Here is a 20,418-nt window from a genome sequence, read left to right as displayed (position 1 = left end):
ATGATGATACATGAAGCACTTAGAATTTCAATGAAATTGTCATAACAGAGGTTTTCAAACTTCTGCGAATTTTTTGAGTTTAGCATATTTTACTTGTGGTTTAGTCTCGGTGCCTTTCCATATGGTTTTGCCAACACTCTTGGGCAGCTGCAGCTCAGTCTTCTTGGCAGTTCTGTGACTAGGACAAGTTTGGGGTCCGCCCAACATTGCCTACTCTTTAGATTTCCTGGTTGTTAACAGAATGAGCTCCATGCTTGTGTGCTAATCCTGGTTGTTTTGCATTTGTGAGTATGGCCCAATGGGAGGCTCTGTATTTTGCAGCAAGCTGAAAAGGTCAACAGGCAGTTAGCAGCTACGTGTCGACAATAAAACTAAATAAATGTGTGCATATATATCTTAAATACATATGTAAGTAGTTCATATTATGGTTACATATAAACTGTGTTTATATAAAATACATACATAGTACATACAACACAATAATTAACATTTTCACTTATTACATCCAATCACATCAATAACCAAAAGACGTTCATACTTGTAGACAGGAAAGTCACATATTGGTATTTATTTGATCCTTTCAAAATTGCATCTTTCAAGTTATGGTACCTCTGGTGATTCTCTATATAACTATATACATTCTTTTTCTTCTTCTTCACCTTAATATTACAGTGTATTCAATTTCTATACCTGGTAACTGAGAACTGACTTTGTAAGAATACCTTTTTGATAGCTCATCTCTTGCACACACATACTCTTTCGTAAAGAAATAACGCCAGATGATGTCAAACCAGTTTTCTAATGCTATCATTTCAGAAAAACCAGGAACAACTCAGAAAAATACAGCCGCATTATTTTTAACAAAACAATATGGTACCTGATGCAATGCATTAACGGTCCATAATGTTATTGAACAAGACTACAAGAGAGACACTTTACTTGCACTTGCTTGTCAGACAATTACTCTTTGCTACTGTAATACTTCATGTGCATACTTCCAAGGAAGACTCATGAACGCATAGGTTCATTAAGGGAATGAGAGAATCGATTGTAAAATGGAAAAGGCCGAGTGAGGTCATATTTCAAAGAGATGAATATGGTACACTCCATTATGTTGTAATCAGCCTCTCTCTTTCATCCTAAGAACTGTAATAGTCTATCCTAATTTAAAAAAAAATTCACTGCCTGCATCCTACCTTCATCCCAAATACAGTGAGGAATTCAAATGTGCTGCAGGCAGTTTCCATTTACCATGGTCTTTGGAGAAGACGGTATTGATGTTGCTGACCATTTTTCTCCTTAATAAGAAAAACATTCAAATGCTACTAATATTGCTGCCTTGGCAAACCACATTTAATAGATGGGACTTGCCCTGTACATGACACACAGAACATCAATCAAGGCTGAATTTTATTTCAATTTATTATGGTTGCTGTCTAAATGAAAAAATGCTTATATCGTTAAAATGTCTTACAATATAAATGTGCAAATGATGCAATCACCCATTTTGTAAAAAATTCCTGATTTTGATTAAAAATATCTACAGTTGAACTTCTAAATATTTAATAAATGTAAAAACAAAAAACAAGCACATTAAGAAACCACAGTAATTGGTGTCTGGTGTAATATTATGGTTTTGTGCTTGATAGCTTTTATCTTCAGGTGGTGAGTTTATTAGGTATTCTTCTGTAATGACAGAAACTGCCTTTTTGTTAAAGTCACTCAGAATAAATCACTTTAATCTTTACAATCTTTACTTCATTCAGCACTCACATATATGGTTTGTTGTTGACTTTCTTTTGGTTTTGTTTTGAAGTTATAATTTATCACAGGTCACTGCTTTCAGTATCCAGCCGTCTCTAGACTCTGTACTTAGTGTCCTGCAAAAGTCCTCTAAGCCCTCCCTGCTAAGAGACTCTGGACACTACACTGTTACCAAGGGGTAGAAACCAATGCCTGTAAGAAAACAGACTATACTCAACTTTGTAATTGATTAGGGTGCCCCAGTCTGCCTAGCAAGTTTGTGCTGGCACACTCAGCAAGCAACGGCATCAGGACTTCACTGCGATGACTGCCCTCCTAACTGCTCTACCCCAAATTGCACAAATCTACACATGCAAGGTTCTAGCCTTGCTGTAAGAGAGCACTACAGACTGCCATAAAAGCCAGCTAAACCCAATGGTATTTAAACCTCATTAAACTGTCATATACTGCCTCTATATATTTCCTTCCACATTACTGCTTATTAACATGCAACTGTTATATAAATACAAACCTCCCCCCTGGTAAACAGATGGCTCTTTCAGATGACTCATTTGGAAATGCTCAAATGTCCACAGCCTAAATGTACTGTTACACATCAAAGAAGGAAAAATGTTACAAAATGTCATAACCATGTAGCAGGCCAGAAAAAAAATCAGTTTTTACTAGAAAATGAGAGTTTGGCATGGATACGCGAGCAACTTTCTAGTGCTTTCTTATGCGTTTAAAACTACTTGGAACAGAATTTGGACACTACATGCAGAAAGACTGAACTGCAAAAATGGTCTCTCAAAGTACACAGCAAACCATGGCAAGATGTGACATACTGGAACAGGGTAGTATGGTTACACATTGCATCATGTAGTTCCACAGCTTGTAGGGTAACCACCACTCATGCACAAGTCCAAGCATCTTTAATGAGACAGAATAAGCCATGCAAGATTTCTACACTGCAATGCATTCTATCATAGCCAAGAAGTGAAGAGCAATTTGAGCTTGGCCTTTTAAAAAACAATGGATAAATAACTGGAAATGAAGGAAGTGTGGGAAAGCTACATGACAGTTAAATGGGAATTTTATAACATTGCATATTGTAAAGGTTGCCAGAATGTGTTGAAAGAAGCAGCACCAGTTAAATCACATCCTGCTGCAGCTGTCCAACTTTATAGCTAAAATGTTCATATTAATTTCATTAAACAATTAAAGTAGGAAATCCAAAATATTATTACAAGTATGTTGGCTTGACATTTTCTCTTCTCCAGATTTAATAACAGATAGAGTACTCTGAACTTCAAAGGGCAACGAATTTATACAAATTGTGGGAATTCACACCCTCAGGGCCACAAAGTCATTGTCATATGGAAACTCTACAAAATCTACATTACACTACATATTTCTGAAAGACATTTTAGAAAAGCAAGGAAGTAGTTATGGGGCTGGTCTGACATTTAGGGGGTCTCCATTTCATTTCCTTGTCTGACAGACAGTCCTTCCTAGTGCCACACAAGGCATGAGTAAATGATTTCCCTTACCTTAGCTTCCCATTTTTAAAATGGAGACCATTTAGATACTTGAATCAAAACAACATTAAACAGTGGAAAGAAAAAAAGGAAAGAAAAAAGTTTCTCCTATGTATCTTTTTTCTTCTCAGATGGGAAGACATCTGAAAGCTCAATTTTCCAGAGGCTTTGACTGTATGATATTAAACAGTTTGAATTCAACCTAAACACTACTCAGAAGTAACATACTTTGCATTTTGCAGGTCTTAATGTCACTGAATAGCCTTACATTTCAAAGTGCTGCTCTGTGATAGAAAAGATACAGAAGAATGAGCACTAGTGAAGTTAATAAACAAAATGCATTCACGGCCCATTACTTCAAATAACTTTACTATATAAATAGTCCACTCATAAAATAATGGCCTCAATTAACATTTAATTCTCGCACAATGCATTTGTAATGTATTGCAAGGATTAAAAGTTCTGCATGAATATCACTATTCTAGAAGTGCCACAACTTACAAGAAAAGTACTGACATTATTTTCCAGTTGATTAAAATCAGGTGTCTTCCCCCCGCTCCCACCCCCGTAAGGGCTCCTTGTCCTGGAATAATTACAAGAACAGATACTCTTCTATGTGTTGAAGCTCCCAGTCTCCTCGTTGATTCTCAGCATTGATCTGAAAAATCACAAGCACTATAGCACAGCATTACTGGAGAGGAAAAAGCAAAGGTCTCACCATCCTGCTAGTCCTGCAATTTTGCTTACAAAGTGACGTGAATTTACTGTGTATGCATACTTCAATCCTTTGTACAACAGGGTGGAGTGCAGCAAGTTTTCCAAGATCCCCATCAGCTAAAAACACGCCAGCGCTGCCACTGCTGAGAACAGACACTTGAGGACAAGACAGAAGCAAGAGTGGAAGAGTATTTCTGACATTATCTGGACATTTTAATAGCAGCATGTGATACAAGAGCAGCTTGTAACTTGATAGATTTAAGTGTCATGTGAAAGACCTTCCCTCACTCAGCAATCCTAGGGTTTTCCAAGCTAAACTGACTGCCTAATGCATTCTTTTAGAACAGAAAATTAAGAAGTTAACTGGGAAAGAGAGTATCTTTGTAAGATGCGGTTGCTTTTATCCTACAACACAATGACTGAGCATTGATGAGATGATAACACAGTCAATTAATCAAACACCAACAAAACACATTCTAACAATGACTGCCACATTCATGGTGTCATTTTAGGAACTGACTCTAGTACACATGGATTTATTTTGTTCCAGGGTTTGACCTGAATCCTAATGAAATTAACTATTAGAAGGAACCAAGCCAGTGCAAGCCACTAGCTTTTGAGGGCATACTGCAAAACCTGCTGAAAATGCCATGAGATGCTTCCCTACAAATCTGCAATGAAGACCGGAAAGCTCCTGGAAATCTAAAACGGACCTTACTCTGCCAACCTAATTTATCCGACAAGTGCCCTGATGGTCAAATGATTGACTGGAAAAATATTAAGAGTAGGACAGATCTAAATTTAAAATCCTGCCAACATCTATTAAACTCAAAACATGTTTAAAACTACACTAGCACTTCTGCCCATGAGTTAGCCTAAGGTACAAAAGAAAAAAACAACCGTTCCAAGGAAAATGAAATATATTTTTTAAAAATGCAACTACTTTCCATCTGTTATTTTCCTTCCAGATATTGTCTTACTTTAAATTTATTGTTAATATAGTACATTATTAGTCGTCCTTAATAAGCTCTGTATACATCCAAGAAAACTGCATACACTGACAAAGACACTTCTAGTTTTGCACAACACATGGCTTTTTTATATGATATGTTCACTCTTGAAAACTACTCCTTCACAAAATGAAAATTCAGCAGAATCCTTAATAGCTTTCATATTTCAGTCTAATAGGTAGCATGGCATTGCACTGCCACCCACCTTTGCTACAATATTGCACAGCACATTTAACAGACATTTGCTTCCTTCACACAGTCCTTATGTGCAGCTTCTGCAGGACCTTAGTATTAACATTTAACAGAGTCTATGAGCATAAAGCACATTTATGAACACCTGCTAGAACATTTTATTTGCCTTAAGAGTTTTATTGCATCTGTTAATTTTTCTTGCTATGCTTTATGGGCCAAATCCTGGTCCAGTTTTAGTCTAAACTCCCACTGACTTCAACAGGAAGTGGATGTGGTTGTACGTGATTTTCCATACGCACTCAATACAGCTTTAACAAAACCGGATCATTGGTAAGCACAATCCTGGACAGAAATAGTCAGAACTTAGCTGCACCAAAAAAACCTACTGAATCCAGTCTTCAGACAGAGATAAAAAAACAAAGAGTTATTTAATACACAGTTCTGTAAAGTTCACTGACACCAAGGCTGAGGGTAGAAGAGGTACAGGTATCCCATGCACAAACACCTATGGCCTCCCGTGCCTTGGTGGGATGTTCTACCATCGTTAGTGTCCCACAGATTTTGCAGAGGAAGTCATATCAAGAGTGTTAAGAATACGTTATCTACAACTTAGAGAGAGATAATAATGAAAGGTTCCACACAGACTACCTCAAACCCCCCTAAAAATGTAAATTTCATTTGTGAATACATAAACATTACTTTGATCATCACTATAGAAAGCCCTGAAATAAGAACAACAGACGGAGAAAACAATAGAGGATATGACGAAGTCACTTCTGTTTCACAACAGCTTGACAGTAAGTGCTTGATTCAATGCATACTATTAAGCAAAAAAAAAATCAAAACAATTATAAAATAAAATTATAGACACAATGATGAATGGTGACAGATGAAATGCTAACAGATCTAGCGCCCATACACAAAAACCATTGATTTTCTCCGATTACTACTTAGGTGATCAGAGTGTATTAGGTACTAGTTGCCTGCTTGCTCCAGATTTTATTAATGCTCCAATATCAGGCACCCAATTTGGAAATCAATTCTTACCTCATCATTTTTCTCTGAAGGATTCTATTATTCACAATTGATTTAACAGAAATGAAAGGCTTACCATTAACAAGAGCCAGCTGCTGACACTTCTTAGATGAATTATTGAACTTCTAACAGTGAATTAACTTAACCATCACCAAGACTTATTGTCTGATGTTTCTCATACAAAAGTCAGTGTATTTATAATTACAGGCTCAAGCAGTAGCAGGCAGCTTCTCTGGCACCTCCTTAAACACCCACCACATACACCAAGTAAATTATTAAGGAGATTTGCAAAGATACAGATAGGAGTTATGCACCAAATACAGTCAGTGGGAGCTTTGTGTCTACCTTTTTATGCCCTTAATTTTTGTCGTCTTTCTAAAAGTGTAAGGATAGGGTCATTTTAGGCTTCAGAAAGAGGAAATCCAATTTGTGGCGTGTTCCATCTTTGTCCACTGTGAAGTTTCCTAGACCTTACCGTGCCCTCCCAAAAGTCTACAGAAGACTATTAATTCATTTTAAGTACAAGGCAAAGATCCATCTTAGGAATTGAGACAGTAGTAGAAATAGACAATTGCAAGTGGAAGAAGTAATGCAACTCCAACCCCAAAAGCAGCATAAAGCTAAAGAGCTGGAGGCCCACCCATAAAATTTACCATCTAAGCTAACAAGATACTTGCTGAGCACATGAATTCATCATTCCCATTTTCCATACTAAAAAGAACCAAGCACTGCTCAAGGTTAATTCACTTCCTTGTGCAAGAGCTTTTGTTCTATATATTACAAAGCTGGCTAAAGGGTTTTAACCCCTGATCAACAGTTTGATACGGACAACAAGTTTGGAAGGGCAGTCCATCAGGACAGCAGCTATGTTGCAATCCTATGAATTAGTAACTTGGGCCTCAGGTACTACACATTCCCTAGCAGAGGTACTGCTAATAATGCTATTCATGAATCATCGCTGAGAAATGCTGATAAAAACCTGTTTGTCAGGAGTGTTAAGAGCACCCAGCCATACCAGTCTACAAAACAATTTACTGTCAAATGCAGGAGAAACAGTGCTAGGCAAGACACTATCTTTAAGCTACGAGTTAGCAAACCACAGCTGTCTGGTTGGATATCAAACTGCCAAAACCCGTGAGCATTTTGGGTTTCACTAGACTTTTTACCTAATCTGTACTACCTGGCCATATAGGCTTCTAAAATGCTACAACGGCAACTGCCACCTCCTTTAGCATTCACACACCTGCAGAGCTCAGCTCAATTATACTTATCTCTGCAACTGCTCTGAAGACTCCAAGTCAAGATCAAGTTGAGTCTCAAGGTGAGATCTTCTCAGGAATTCTTCTGGATTAATAATGCAAATCTCTGCCTTCCATTTATGGTGGAGTGATGATACCTGATTGATCCTTTCACACAAATCGAAAGTCAGCTACTGCCTAAAGTCACTAGGGTCTCCTGTCAAAGTCCTTAATGGATATGCTTGCACACTGTTGGTGACAAAGTATCTGGACTTTTTTTTTTTTTTTTTTACTAGGGTTAGCATCTGAAGAAGATACACTTAGCACTGTATTTCTCATCCTCACACTCCTCCATTTTGCCCTCCATGTTACTCCAACTAATTTTCTAAAAATCTGCTTTCATATGACAGAGTTTAAACATCAAGGAAAATGAGAAGGGACGAAGTCTGATAGACAGAACCTCCAAACTCAAAAGCCTTGCTGTTTCAGAAAAACTGGCCAAAGGCCTCATTGTTGTTGGGGTTTTTTTTTTGTTTTGTTTTTTTAAAGTATCCAAACTTTTCTATCTCCCTTTTCTCCACAGAGTCATACTTATTAACTGCAGGCTGGCTGGCTCTAACAAGACTCATTAAATTTGATATCTAAATAAAATGCACCTCAGCAAGTACTTTATAAAAACTCATTTTAAAGGACGCTGACACTGGCAGGTTTCCTTCTTTTCTTGTGCTCATTTTTTCCAGTGTTTCCCACATTGTGAACCTCTTAATGGTACAAGACAGAAGATTACACAAGTGGTCCTACTGGTTCTTTCCAATGGGAATAGTGTGGTCAGAATCTGGCATTCAACAAAGTTTCCATTTCTACATAGGTTTCATTTATTTTTCAGTTTAAAAATAAGACCATATTACTTTGGCATGTAACTAGAGCTGCTTCTATAACGCAGAAGAAATAACACTGCTGGCAAGCCCCAAAGCTGTTCTGAAACAGAAATGCATTGGCAGAACTTTTAAAAAAACGTTTTTGACTAGAGGTAGAATTGAACACTAGCCTAAGTGGGAAAAACTTCACTCAAATCAATCACGTTACACGGTCGCTTATTGCAGATCTGAATCTCTATTAAGTTTACATAATGCAAATATGTAAGCCAAATTGAAATTTGAATTCTGTTGAACCAATTCTGTTCATCTCCTACACAAAAAATACCTGAACACTGACTTATATGATCAGTCTCCTATGAAACTTGTTTTTCCTCAGACACAAATACTAACACACTATTTACTACATACCACAACCATGACACTTTTTTCCCACTCAATACAATTATTATCTCACTCAGGTGCCCAGTTGTAAGGAGATGATGAAATTACAGTTGCAAGACCTCTCTTCCCGCACCAGTTACAGGCACAGAAGAAAATAACATAGATCTGACATTTCGTAACTTCTGAGGATTTGGCTTCACAACCTACTTTTCAAAATACTTTTTTTTTGCATGTCATAACCCAGGTTTTCTACAGCATGGATTAGCAGTGTGCAATAGTATTATTTCCACCCAGCTCCCAGCAAGATTCAACTCTCAAAATCACTACAGGACAAGTAGTTACCTGAACATCAATGCCCGTCTCCCTGAATATCCAAAACATACAGAGCTGACAGGTGCAGCACAGAACTCAGAAGGAGACCCGCACCCTTCTGCAGCAGCTGCTGAAGGCAACTTCTTGCCAGAGAGGGAGAAAATTATGTGATAGTGGTATCAGGTTGCTGAGGCAGGCTCGTGGGTTTGAGGTAGGGATCACAGTTAAGCCTTCCTTCTTATTTCACTCCCCTACTCCCGACTGGGAAATGCAGATTGTTCTTACTCTGTCAGGTGAGTGGGCAACAGGATCATCAAATCTGTCACTGAAAGCAAGCTTCAACAGAAATGCAGGGGCATAGCACCCACAAAACTACCATTTTTCCCAACAGATACTGCTCCTTTCCTTTTTCAGTGGCTGTGTGATCCCAGAGTTGAGAAGGCTAGCGATTTGGACAAGGTATCAATTCCTTCTCAAGGACCTCAGACAGAGAAGAAAAACTGATTTTTAAACTTCTGTGTCTTATCAGATCTCAACAGAAGTTCACTGTTTTAGTAAAAGAGAAAGGCATTTCAACTGCCTGAGAACTACCATACTGCCAAGTATCAACATCCACTGCAAACAAAGGAGGCAAAAATCATCCCAAAGAAAAAGCAGTGTGGGATTTAGAAATACTTACGTATTTGAGTTCTAAGAACCAGTTACTTACTCTAAGGTTGACGTGACCTTAAATGAAGTTGTTGGGGTAATAAATTGAAAAGCTTCATTGTTAGGTTTTTTGAGGGTAGAGTGGGTGGGTGTTGTTTTTTGTTTACCTGTTACACTGTTGCTGGAGATTGTAGACTGTATTTCTTTACCTTCAGATTCGTAAGAACTCATACCCAACGTACCACAACTCACAAACTGCTTCAAATATTTCAGCTAAGCACGTTCACTGTAACTGTAAAAGTCCGGCTGCTCACTTACACAATCAAATATTTTTCAGTAAAATGTAACACATTTGGGATATTTACTGACTTAAAGCAGTTCACAGAATCAGCAAATAGGAAGAAATACATTAGATTATGATTATGTTCAGATCCTAAAATTTTAATATTTCATCCGCATACGTAGTTAGGCAAGGGATCAAATAATCTCAATACACAGCTACTTTGGGAGAGAAACTCCACCTAGTACTCACACTGAAAATATACTGCTTTCCCCCTCCTCCTCCATGTAGTTTGTCTAAGAATTAGTGTCATAATAATCATCTAATCTTCAGGAATTTAAGGCCAATTTGCTACTGAGGACAGCAAGACGCAATCATTACCTTTTTATTTCCACAGTGAAAATAATGTACTACAGGTGTTCCAGAAAGACTTTGATTTTTGAAACCAGTCTCTTTCCATATGTTACCAACTCTAACGGAGGCACATTTTTATTTAGGCTAAATCATGCCTTATGGGACACACTTATGAGGAAGAAAGGAGGACATGCAACTGGCATTTGAGACGTATTGTCAATGCAAAGCTGCCAAAAGAACACAGTGGGGAGCATGTTTTGGCTATCATGAACAGAATAAGCATGCGCTCCTTAACCACTGCCAGCTGGCATTTGTTTCCAAACACAGAATACTCACTAGGCAGTTTGGAGACTGGACATACTCCTAACCTTAAACTACACTCCCATAAAAGTGTGCTGCTGAGATACCTCATTAACAATGCCTGTCTCCTAGCTTGCCACCAAATAAGAAACACTGAATGACACAGAAAAATCATACATTTCCACTACGCCAAAAAAAAAAAAAAAGTACTTGAAGTATCTTAATGTACTCTACTGCTCATGGCAAGAGGAAGATTTTAAAAAGGCTGGAAGAAGCATCTGCCCACATCTTGAGAAGCAGAAACACTGTCACTGTTCCACAACACATGGATAGAAAAAGTGAAATCCAGAGACCTAGAGCACCAAAAAAACACAACAATGAGCAGCAAGAGTGGCTGGCATTGTGATTATAAACTATACTATCATGTTTAATACAACCACTAGCATTCCTCACAACAGAGATGCTCCCTGCTTTATGTGCTGGGGCAGGTTTGTGGGTAGAAGATTAATGTTCCTCTCCATCTGCTAATGACTATATAGGTCCCTTGGGCTTTGCACCAAGGGTACTTTGCCCTTAGGATGAAAAAAGAAATGGGAATTTGTGTTCATTTCTACACGCACCTACCATTTCCAGCAACACTCCCAATTGTGAAGTGTGTATTATTTCCACTTTATCTACAAAAAACATATTTTATCACTGTAGTTCAACTGTGATTCCAATTAGATTTTTCAAAGTGAACAGTTAAAAGGAGAACAAACCAACAGGGGGGCACTTTTCACTTTTAAAGTGCTTACCTGATACAGTCTACATTGGTATTTTCCCTGTAAGTGCTCCATTCATTAACTTTTTACCGTATTTTCGAAGTCACTCCCCTCCTTTAGACTTCCCCTTCTCTATTACAGATAGCCTGCTGTCATGAACCAAGCACCTCTGAAGAAAAAAGGAACTGGAGACTGCCATGCAAAGGAGAAGGAACTCACTAAAATCTTCAATTTCTTTGGATTCCGTGAGTGGATTTTTAACTTACCCCCTTAACTCTACCTTCGCTCCTGAGGACTGGAAGCAACTCAGAGGGAGCTTGACAGTGGGGTAGTTTTCAAAGACCTAAGCCAGTTCGACATCCTGGAAGAAAGTGGGAAAGAGCAGTCAAAAAGAAGTTTTGAAAGAATAACACCACACACTCATCACTAGAACAATGACTGATATTCAGGACAAAATTAGGAAACATCTAATACTATCTCCAGCATGGACAAACAATAAATCATAAACCAGTGTTGCTTCAGTGAAGTCTCTGGATATGGACATCTCAGCCTCCTGCTCCCACTGAATGCCCCGACAGATCGCAATGCAGACTCTCTTCTCTGTCCCAGCATTAGGAAGAAGCAAGCATCCATGCAAAAATTCTCAATGAGCACTCAAGAATTTCAGGGCTGGTCAAAAGTGCACTAGCACTGAGCACATGCAACCAACTTCCCCCAGTTTACTCAACTTAAACAAAAAAAAAAAAAAAACAGCCAGCTGAAAAAACAGCTGAAATGCTTAGCAGCTGAACCATCAACATAACAAAACTCTACCCTCTTTTTAAAAATGGGTATGTGTTTTCAGTAATGTGGCTTCTACCGATCCTGTAGATTCAAGAAGGCACCATTCCTGTCAACCTGCTTCTACCCAGCAACAAAAACAGGACAAGAAAAATAGGAAAAAATCTTCAGCAAAAAATATGGTAAAGTCTGCCCATGACCACGAAAAAATGCAGAAAATAGCCACAGAAGACAATACAGTACTTCTCTTACATAGCAGCAGCACTACAAAACAATGAGGGTTGAGATAACAGAGCACTCTCCCTGTCCAGCCCTTAGTACTCACAATATTGCTTTGTAAACGCTTCTCTGGTGGCTTCTTTAACTGAGAAATACTCTAAATCAAAAATATATATTCAACAACATTAACCAGTTATCTGGCCCGTAAAATTCAAACAAAAACACTTAAAAAGAACAGTTTTATCAGCAAGCAATTTCCATACTACAACTCTGTTAGAACTAACAATGCTGCTCCCATGTTTATAATCTGGATCCAGTGATTTCTGGCCTTTTTCTTAAGATTCCTTTGACAATAGCTTAACATCTTTCAGCCTTTAGAGAGGAAAATGCCTTCCTCTTTTAAACTTGTACAATGCTGGAAAATACATTCTGAGTGTGATTCAAGCACACATAGCAGCTAAAAGGGAATTAAAATTGCTTGTATTACTTCATTACTAAGTCATCCTCCAGTCCTTTTGGGAGTCGGACTTCAGGTTGAAAAGCTCAAACCTCCATGCTAGAAAATACACATCGTTAAGGATTTTAAAGACAAAAGCAGGACTCCAGACAAAGGCCAGAACAGAAAGTTGCAGCTCCCTGCCCTGCTAGAAGTACAGGACAGCACTTCTCCCCAAATTCAATCCTCTGCTGCAGCCTCCTGAGCAAGAGCTTGCCTTCCCTCTGCAGGTGGGCAGCCCCCAAGGCAGAAGCTACTGAGGCCCATGCCCCTGCACAAGCCAACAGCAGTCCCTTCATCTCTACACAAGCCCATGGTACCCCAGCAGAAAGGCCAGGCACAGTCTAGCCCACAGGGAATGCACAGCAGCTGAGACTGATGGTATCTACTTATACTACTGCAGACTGCTCATTCTGTCCCCAGCAACCTTTCTGAAAAGCTGAAACAGTCTTAACTTCTAAGTCTGAAACACAGCAACCATATTTACCTCAGATACTGGAAAAAGCATTAATGTCATTAATGCAGAAAACCAAAAACGTAAGTTGTCTTCAGAGGTACCAGGGTTTAGCTGTGGATACACTCCTCCTTCCTTCTCCCACCTGTAAGCAAGTTTGCACAGACACAGGGTGACGAACTAACTTTCTCTCCACTAGTGGATCTTCTCATTCCAACACTCAGGCATAAAAGTACACAGTTCGTGTTACTCCGTGTTCAGGGAGTGAGATACTTCTTGAAAGACTAATGCTGAACGAATTACAATTCACAAAACATATATTATTTGGTCATCCTGAGTGCAGGAAACACTGCACTCTTAGGGCCAAAGCTGCGGGCATTTCCAGTGAGACCATCGTGATCTCTGGGGAAATGACACTTTCAGGAAAACGGCTGAACTTATTTTCAAGCGTGGACATTACAAACTACAAATAGCCAACCAGATACCACGGTTAGCAACGGTGAGTCCTCACAAGAGAAGAACGAGGGTACTCTCCTCACATCAGGCCTAAAAATAGTGTCAACAGCCACTTAGAGATCTTCATGAGTCAATCAAAAAAAAGCACATTTTTATTACACCAAACCACAACAGACTTCAAATTCAGTACGCATGTTACACACCTTCCCACTTGTGAAGAGCACAAAGCACAACAGAGCTCACCACTGGAAAAGCATTACATTTATTTGTCCAGAGCCACCCACCCCCAATGCGCAGCAGCAAGATGGTGGCCGCTGGTGGCAGCAGCTCCCTACAAAAGCACTTAGCTCACCCGGCAGGAGTGTGTCAGAACATGTTCCCTTTGCTTACACATGGTCACCCATTTCCTTTTTCACCTATTTCAATCTGAGATGCCTGCATGTTAGTCATTTTCTGTACACCCCAGAAAAGGCTTTCTCTCTTCTCTGCTATAGCCCATTAGGATGCAGAGGGCTGCAGGTGACCTCCACCTTCTGTTCTCCAGGCTAGGTAACCCAGGTGTAGTGGAAATGCTAAGTCACAGCTTGAAGCAGTGACTGAGCACCTGGCAGGAAGGCAGGGCCAACTCAGTGAAGCTCAGGTGCATGCAATGCACGTGAGTGACCAGAAGAGATAGAACCAGGATCCACTCCTTCCCAGACCTTATTTAAGGGTTAGCAGTGGAGGCAAGGGTATCTCTCTTTTGAGATCCGTGCACATGTGGGGCCTTCTGAAGGTAAGCAGCTTCTTTCCTTTATTTCTGTGCCCACTGCTGTAATGTTTGAGTGAATCCTTGCTCACTGCAACCTGGAATCTTGCTGCCCTACTGTCATTGTTGTACTTTCCACTGTATTACACCAGGTCCCTCAGCTTCTTGTGCGTCATGTGCTCCAGAAATCAGCTGTGTGGGCATCCCTCCTCTGGGCTCTCTTCTGTTCACCCCAAGCTTTTGTCATGCTGGGGCCCAGGAGCAAACACAGCACTAGGCTAGGAAGAGCCACATCACAAGGAATAGTCCCTGCCTTCAGCCAGTGACGCTCAGCATGAGCCAGGCTCCATTGAAAGAGCACTGATGATTCCTGCTCAACACCCTGTTGTATTACAATACTCTCTCATTTTTATGCTTCCTCTCCTTAAGAGTAAAGAGTTGGGGGAAAAAAAAAAAGTGATGACCAAACATCCCTTGGGCACCACTACAATAGGAACAATAAGCTAATGCTGCAGCTGATATTCTTCATGAAAAACTTAGAAAAATGTGGGATGTGATCTTGCACCCACTGACATTAACCAAAATTTGGCCTGACAAAGGATGATAAGGCTAATCTGAAGATGCAATAAACTTGCACACTAGTACCGTATACCTAAAATTGATCTGTTCCTTTTTCCAGCAAGTTTTTTAAAGAGGGAAATATTCTAACTAAAATATTAACACTACTGACAGCTGAAACAAGGTGGCTGCTCCAAGTTAGGATTATTTAACTATTCATGGAAAAATGCCACGTAGCCTTTCACATACTTCACCCTGATCAGACTGCATTGCCCTACGGGTTACCTGCTACCTTACCTTCTCATCTCTGAGTATGTTCTTCTGGGATCTACCTCAGAGGAACAACAGAAAGCATTAAAAAGGAGAAAGCATGCTTCCTGAGCAGCATCTCAGATCACCTAAACACAGGTCACTGTGGAATAGCATTTTTTATGGTGACCGAACAAAGAAATATCTGCACTAAAAGAAAACTGAATGTGGTTTAGAATGTATACAACTTCCTGCAGTTTACCCCAGAAAAAATAAAAGACATATGATCTGTAACTTCCTTTGACTTTTCTTTGAACTCTAGATGGAAAGCTTTAAAAAGCAGGATTTTCTTATTAGTTACTTCCAAGAAAAAAAAAATTCTAAATAGAATCTAATGCTAAAATATTTATACGTAGCAGTACTATCGGAGAATGCACCCCCACTTACAGAGAAACACTTCTAAAATTATTGAGATGGGACGATGACAGAAGCAGCACATGCCACTCATTGGGCAACACAGACTCCAAAGGATCCGCAGACAGGCTAGACATAAGTCAAAACAGATTCAAGAGCAAGGAAATGTGTGGAAAGGAAGATGACGTTACCTGTAATGGACTACAATTTGCCATGCCTGGCAGTGCAAAGCACACTCTCACTAGGGATGTACCAGATTTCATTCAGACCCAAGGAAGGCAGCTTTCTGTACAGCCAGAGGATGCTCCCCATATGGAAGAATGGGTTTAATAAAGACTCAATTTATCATTTATTTAAAGCTTGTCTTCTATTACTTTGGTACATATTGCTTCCACAGGGAGCAACCTTTTCATATCTGCCCAGACAAGAGCTAAAACCTCCAGAATCCTGACCACCACCAAGCGCTTGAGCCTCGGATCTCCAGGTTGCATTGTGCAAGTAACTTAGCAGCTGCACAAGTTCTACCCAATAGCATTAAGTACATTTTAGCACAGAGAAATATACATAGGAAAATATTTATACACACATCTCTATTTGTGAATACAGGGCAGGAACTCTGCATACTACAAACACATTCAAAGTAATATTTCAGCAACTTATTACCAATAACAGGCATAAGTGACTGTAATATTCTGCATTCCTGACAGAAAAGCAGGAGCAACCACAGCAGAGCTGTTTGGTGGTGGTAGCAAGACACCTCTTCCACCAACCTGCTGTAGCACAGGAAATGCACGTGCTCCCCACCCCATGCTGCAGCTGGTCTGTCCCCAGCCCAGGTCACCAACTCACAGATATCTGCTGCACTGGAAGCAAGAGGGAACCCAGAGATTCTGGCAAGAGATGCCGCTGCAGCCACACCATGCCCAGTGTGGGCTGGATGTCCTGCACAGCACCCCGAGAAGCGCAGCCACTGATTGTCCACCAAGAGGGACAAAACCCACTCATGTTCAAAGTTTTCAAGTTGGAACTTCCTCAGGTAATCCTCCTTTCCCCTCTGTCCTACCCTCCCCATTTAGCTTACAGAGACCACCCCCAGAGTGCCATGCTAATCAGCAACAGCTTGCACATTGCATTAAAAACAAAAATAGCCCCAAAAAATGTAGTTAAAAGGAAAACCGAATGAGCTCACATGCATTTCATCAGCAAGTTCATTAACACCGGCACACTTTAATTATCTAAATTATTTTAATTTTGATCTGAGAAGATCATAACTGCAGAAAAATAAAGTCATAAATTAGACACGTGGTATAAGAGGGCCTATTGCCCCACACATTTGTTATGAATACAGGGTTTTTTTGCATACATTTTTCTGTACTGGCATACAAAAACACGTATGGCTAATCAAAGATGACAACAATGATCTCACTGCGTCAGGACATGAGAAAGACGTGAACAGCAGAAAAAGTTTAGGCTGGTGTAAAAGATATACCCAAAATCTCCAAAGTATAACTCTAGCAAGCTAAATAAATATTTAATAAAAATGAATTTATTTTTGCCTTCACTAACATAAGCAGCTCCTAGAGAAAGTACTCCTTATAGGTAAAGGAATCAATTCTACAGATGCCCTGCATTTTCCTTTTTTTCCATGATCATTTCACTTTTTTCCACCATAGGCCTCTCTCATGTACTTCCTTTGCGTCCAGCATCTTCCAACACATTTCTGTGAATAGAAACTAAACTGTAGATTACAGAGAAGAAAAAGTTAAATGACTCTTAAACACTTCAAGTTTTCCCACTACGGTAGCAACTGGCATATTGCACGTTGCTTTGAAGGAGGGAAATACGATTTAACTGTCATCTCGTCACTACCTTGGGACACATAAAGGCCATCTCCTATGGCATTGAATATTTAATTGGAATACAACACACAAAGAAGCAAAACTTGACATAACTTTTTTCTTACTTTTTGCCTAAGCTTTAACATTAGTTTGCACTTGAAGTATACATTGTAATAAACCCCATTATTATAATTAAGATCAGCTAAGCTATATCAGGGTATTTCAGTAACTACTGTCTCTAATATATAAACAAGTAGAACATCAGAGATATTGAGAGACAACAGATTTAAAGCAAGTAATTTAGGGAATTCAGTGCTATGAGACACCAGTTAGCCAACAGGTTACTGAACAGGCACAAACACAGGAATGCTCTATGCAAGTAGCTTCTGGCTGAGCAGCATTAGAAGAAGCTTCCACCACGACAAAAGTAACCCATAGCTGGCAAATGAACGCCAGCCTGACTTTGGGCTGCACCCCACAGAGAAGCAGCAGCTTTTTAAAGCATTGCCAATAATGCATGCTGGAGAGTCATGTCCTGGAGTGTAAAGTAGTGGAAAATTATATCTTTGTCTTGAAAACACTGGTATTTCACGCAAGAAATACAAGTTTCAGCACAAATCTGATCGAACCTCCTTGCCACTCTGGTTTTACACGTGTGTGAACACACGGAAGCCAGCAGGGACCTCTCCCACTGTATCCATGCAGTCAGAAACATGAAGACGGATAACCTCTTTCAGGCACATCTGGCTCAGGCTCCTACCCTGCACATCCACAGGCACCTCATAACAGAGAATTTACCAGAATACTTTATTATTTCATTCCACACACATGTGGAGATGTGAGAAAATACCGAGTCTAGTACACCTCACGTACATGAAAGCTCCATTGCTCTGGAACAGGACAGCATTCTTGCGACAGTAAATCCCTTTTACTACAAATACACACAAAGCTACTTCAGCAGAACGCTACCAAGGCATCATGGTAAAGCAGCTGTGGGTGACTTCATAGACTCTTCACCGCTGGAAAAGATCTCTAAGATCATCTAGTCCAACTGTCAATCCATCACCATCATGCCCACTAAGAGCCCGTGTCTCCTTATGTGCCACATCCACACGTTTCTTGAACAACTCCAGGGAAGGTGACTCCACCACCTCTGGACAGCCTGTGTCAGGACCTCACCGCTCTTTCTAAGAATAAGTTTTTCCTAATATTCAACTTGCCTCTAAAGAACAGGATTTTCAGATCGGACGGAGATGCCTTCCCATGCTGCTGTTAGGGCAAACCAGCCTGACAGGGGACCACAAGGCCTCAGCTCTGCAAGAGGGCACAGGAGGGAACCAACAGGACACACGGTGCCCCAAAACACAGCATCTGTTCTGCAGCTGGCGGCTACACTCCTCACAGGCAAGCTCAAATACAGAATAATGACAGCCAGGACTGAGGCAGGCCCTATATTGGGCAACTGCTCTCATTTAACTAACAGCCTAACAGAGACCTTTCCTGCAGTCCTTCATCCAGCAAAACCTACTTTTCTGGTACCTTACCTACATAGGCAGAGCATCAACCAACCCTGATCGTTAAAATCAGATGCAAATGGATGCTGACACATCAAGCTCTTACCCAGGGCTTGGTTCATACAGAAGAGATTTAATCAATACTTTAAATCAAAACGAGCATTCTTGTTAAAAGAAAAAGAAACACCGCACTCTTACAAGCAACTTTTTCTTCCTTCTCGATTTCCCTCCACTCGTCCCGAATGACACAACGGGAACCGTAAGCGATGCCCTCGCAGTGGCTGCTGCCGCCAGGTCCCACGTTGCTGTCCCCGCTGTCCCTCACCCCCGCCCGCCCAGTGCGTGCGCCTCACAGCTGCACGGCGCCCGGGAACCCGCGGTGCGTTCTGCCTGCGGGCTGCTGCTGCGCTGCCCTGCTGGGCACTGCTTAAACAGCAATATTTCGCGTTGCACCGCTAGATATTTTCTTCACGGGATCTGGGCTATTATTTCTGTCTCTCTTCAAAGCGTGAAGGAAAGGTGCTTTCAGCATCACATGCGCTGCCCCCAAGTTGGCTCTGTGCACTTCACGTTTCGTAGGTATCTTGCTACAACGCGCTGAAGCACACCTCAGCCAAAGGCCGAACCGCGCCGCCGCGCAAACCAGCGCAACTCCGCCGCAGCCCCCAAGCCCGCTCCGCCGCGGCGATTTATCCGCCGGCCCCGCGGCGATGCAGCACGTCGGCACCGCACACCGGCACCCGCCGCCCGGACCCGCCGCGCCCCCTCGGCCCCGGGAGAGAGATGGCAGCGCGCTGCGGGCGGCACGGCGCGCACCTCGGGATGCTCCCCTGGCGCTCCAGTCACTTTTGCAGCGAACGCTACCGAGTCGGAGCCGCTTTCTGAACAAACCAAGTGTCCTCCCACCGAAATAACTCTTCGTGCACGCAGCGCCGGCGAGCAGCGTTACCGGAGGCGGACGCGAGCAGCACAGAGGTATTCCGCCCCACGCTCTGCCCCGTCAGAGTCCCGAGCGCAGTCCAGCGCTTCCCACTCCCGGCTCCACGGTACCGCACCGCTCCGAGGACGCCCCGGCCGCGCTTTTGTCTGCGGGCGGACGGGCGGAGCGGAGCACCGCGGCGCTCGCGCTTACAGCCGCCGGCGGGGCACGCAGAGCCGAGCGCCCGCAGCCAACTTCCCACGGCACGCAGGACGCACGGCGCCACGTCGCGCCGCACCCCGCTCCCCCCGCGGCAGGACGCGAGCCGCTCTAAGCCGCCTGCCCCCCGTTACCTCCGCGGCCGCCCGCTCCCGCCGCCGCCCCAC

The 20,418-nt window shown here is 41.5% G+C and overlaps 1 protein-coding gene across 3 annotated transcripts in view; it reads right to left on the bottom strand.

The window, feature by feature from the left end:
- RARB (retinoic acid receptor beta) overlaps positions 1-20,418 on the bottom strand; it is a 326,955-nt gene extending 306,537 nt beyond the window's left edge. The window contains exons 1-2 of one of the 3 annotated variants that reach the window (XM_021385647.1): positions 20,386-20,418; positions 11,654-11,748 (exon numbers count right to left, since the gene is read on the bottom strand). The gene's annotated coding sequence lies outside the window, so the exon portion shown is untranslated. Of the gene's footprint in view, positions 1-11,653; positions 11,749-14,144; positions 14,332-20,062; positions 20,145-20,385 lie in introns of those variants that run through there. The other 2 variants (XM_021385648.1, XM_021385646.1) reach the window with 2 other exon arrangements.

Source organism: Numida meleagris, chromosome 2 (assembly GCF_002078875.1).
Source record: "Numida meleagris isolate 19003 breed g44 Domestic line chromosome 2, NumMel1.0, whole genome shotgun sequence".
Classification (NCBI taxonomy): domain Eukaryota; kingdom Metazoa; phylum Chordata; class Aves; order Galliformes; family Numididae; genus Numida; species Numida meleagris.
The sequence above is the reverse complement of the archived record's forward strand: the minus strand, read 5'-3'. Positions and strand labels throughout refer to the sequence as shown.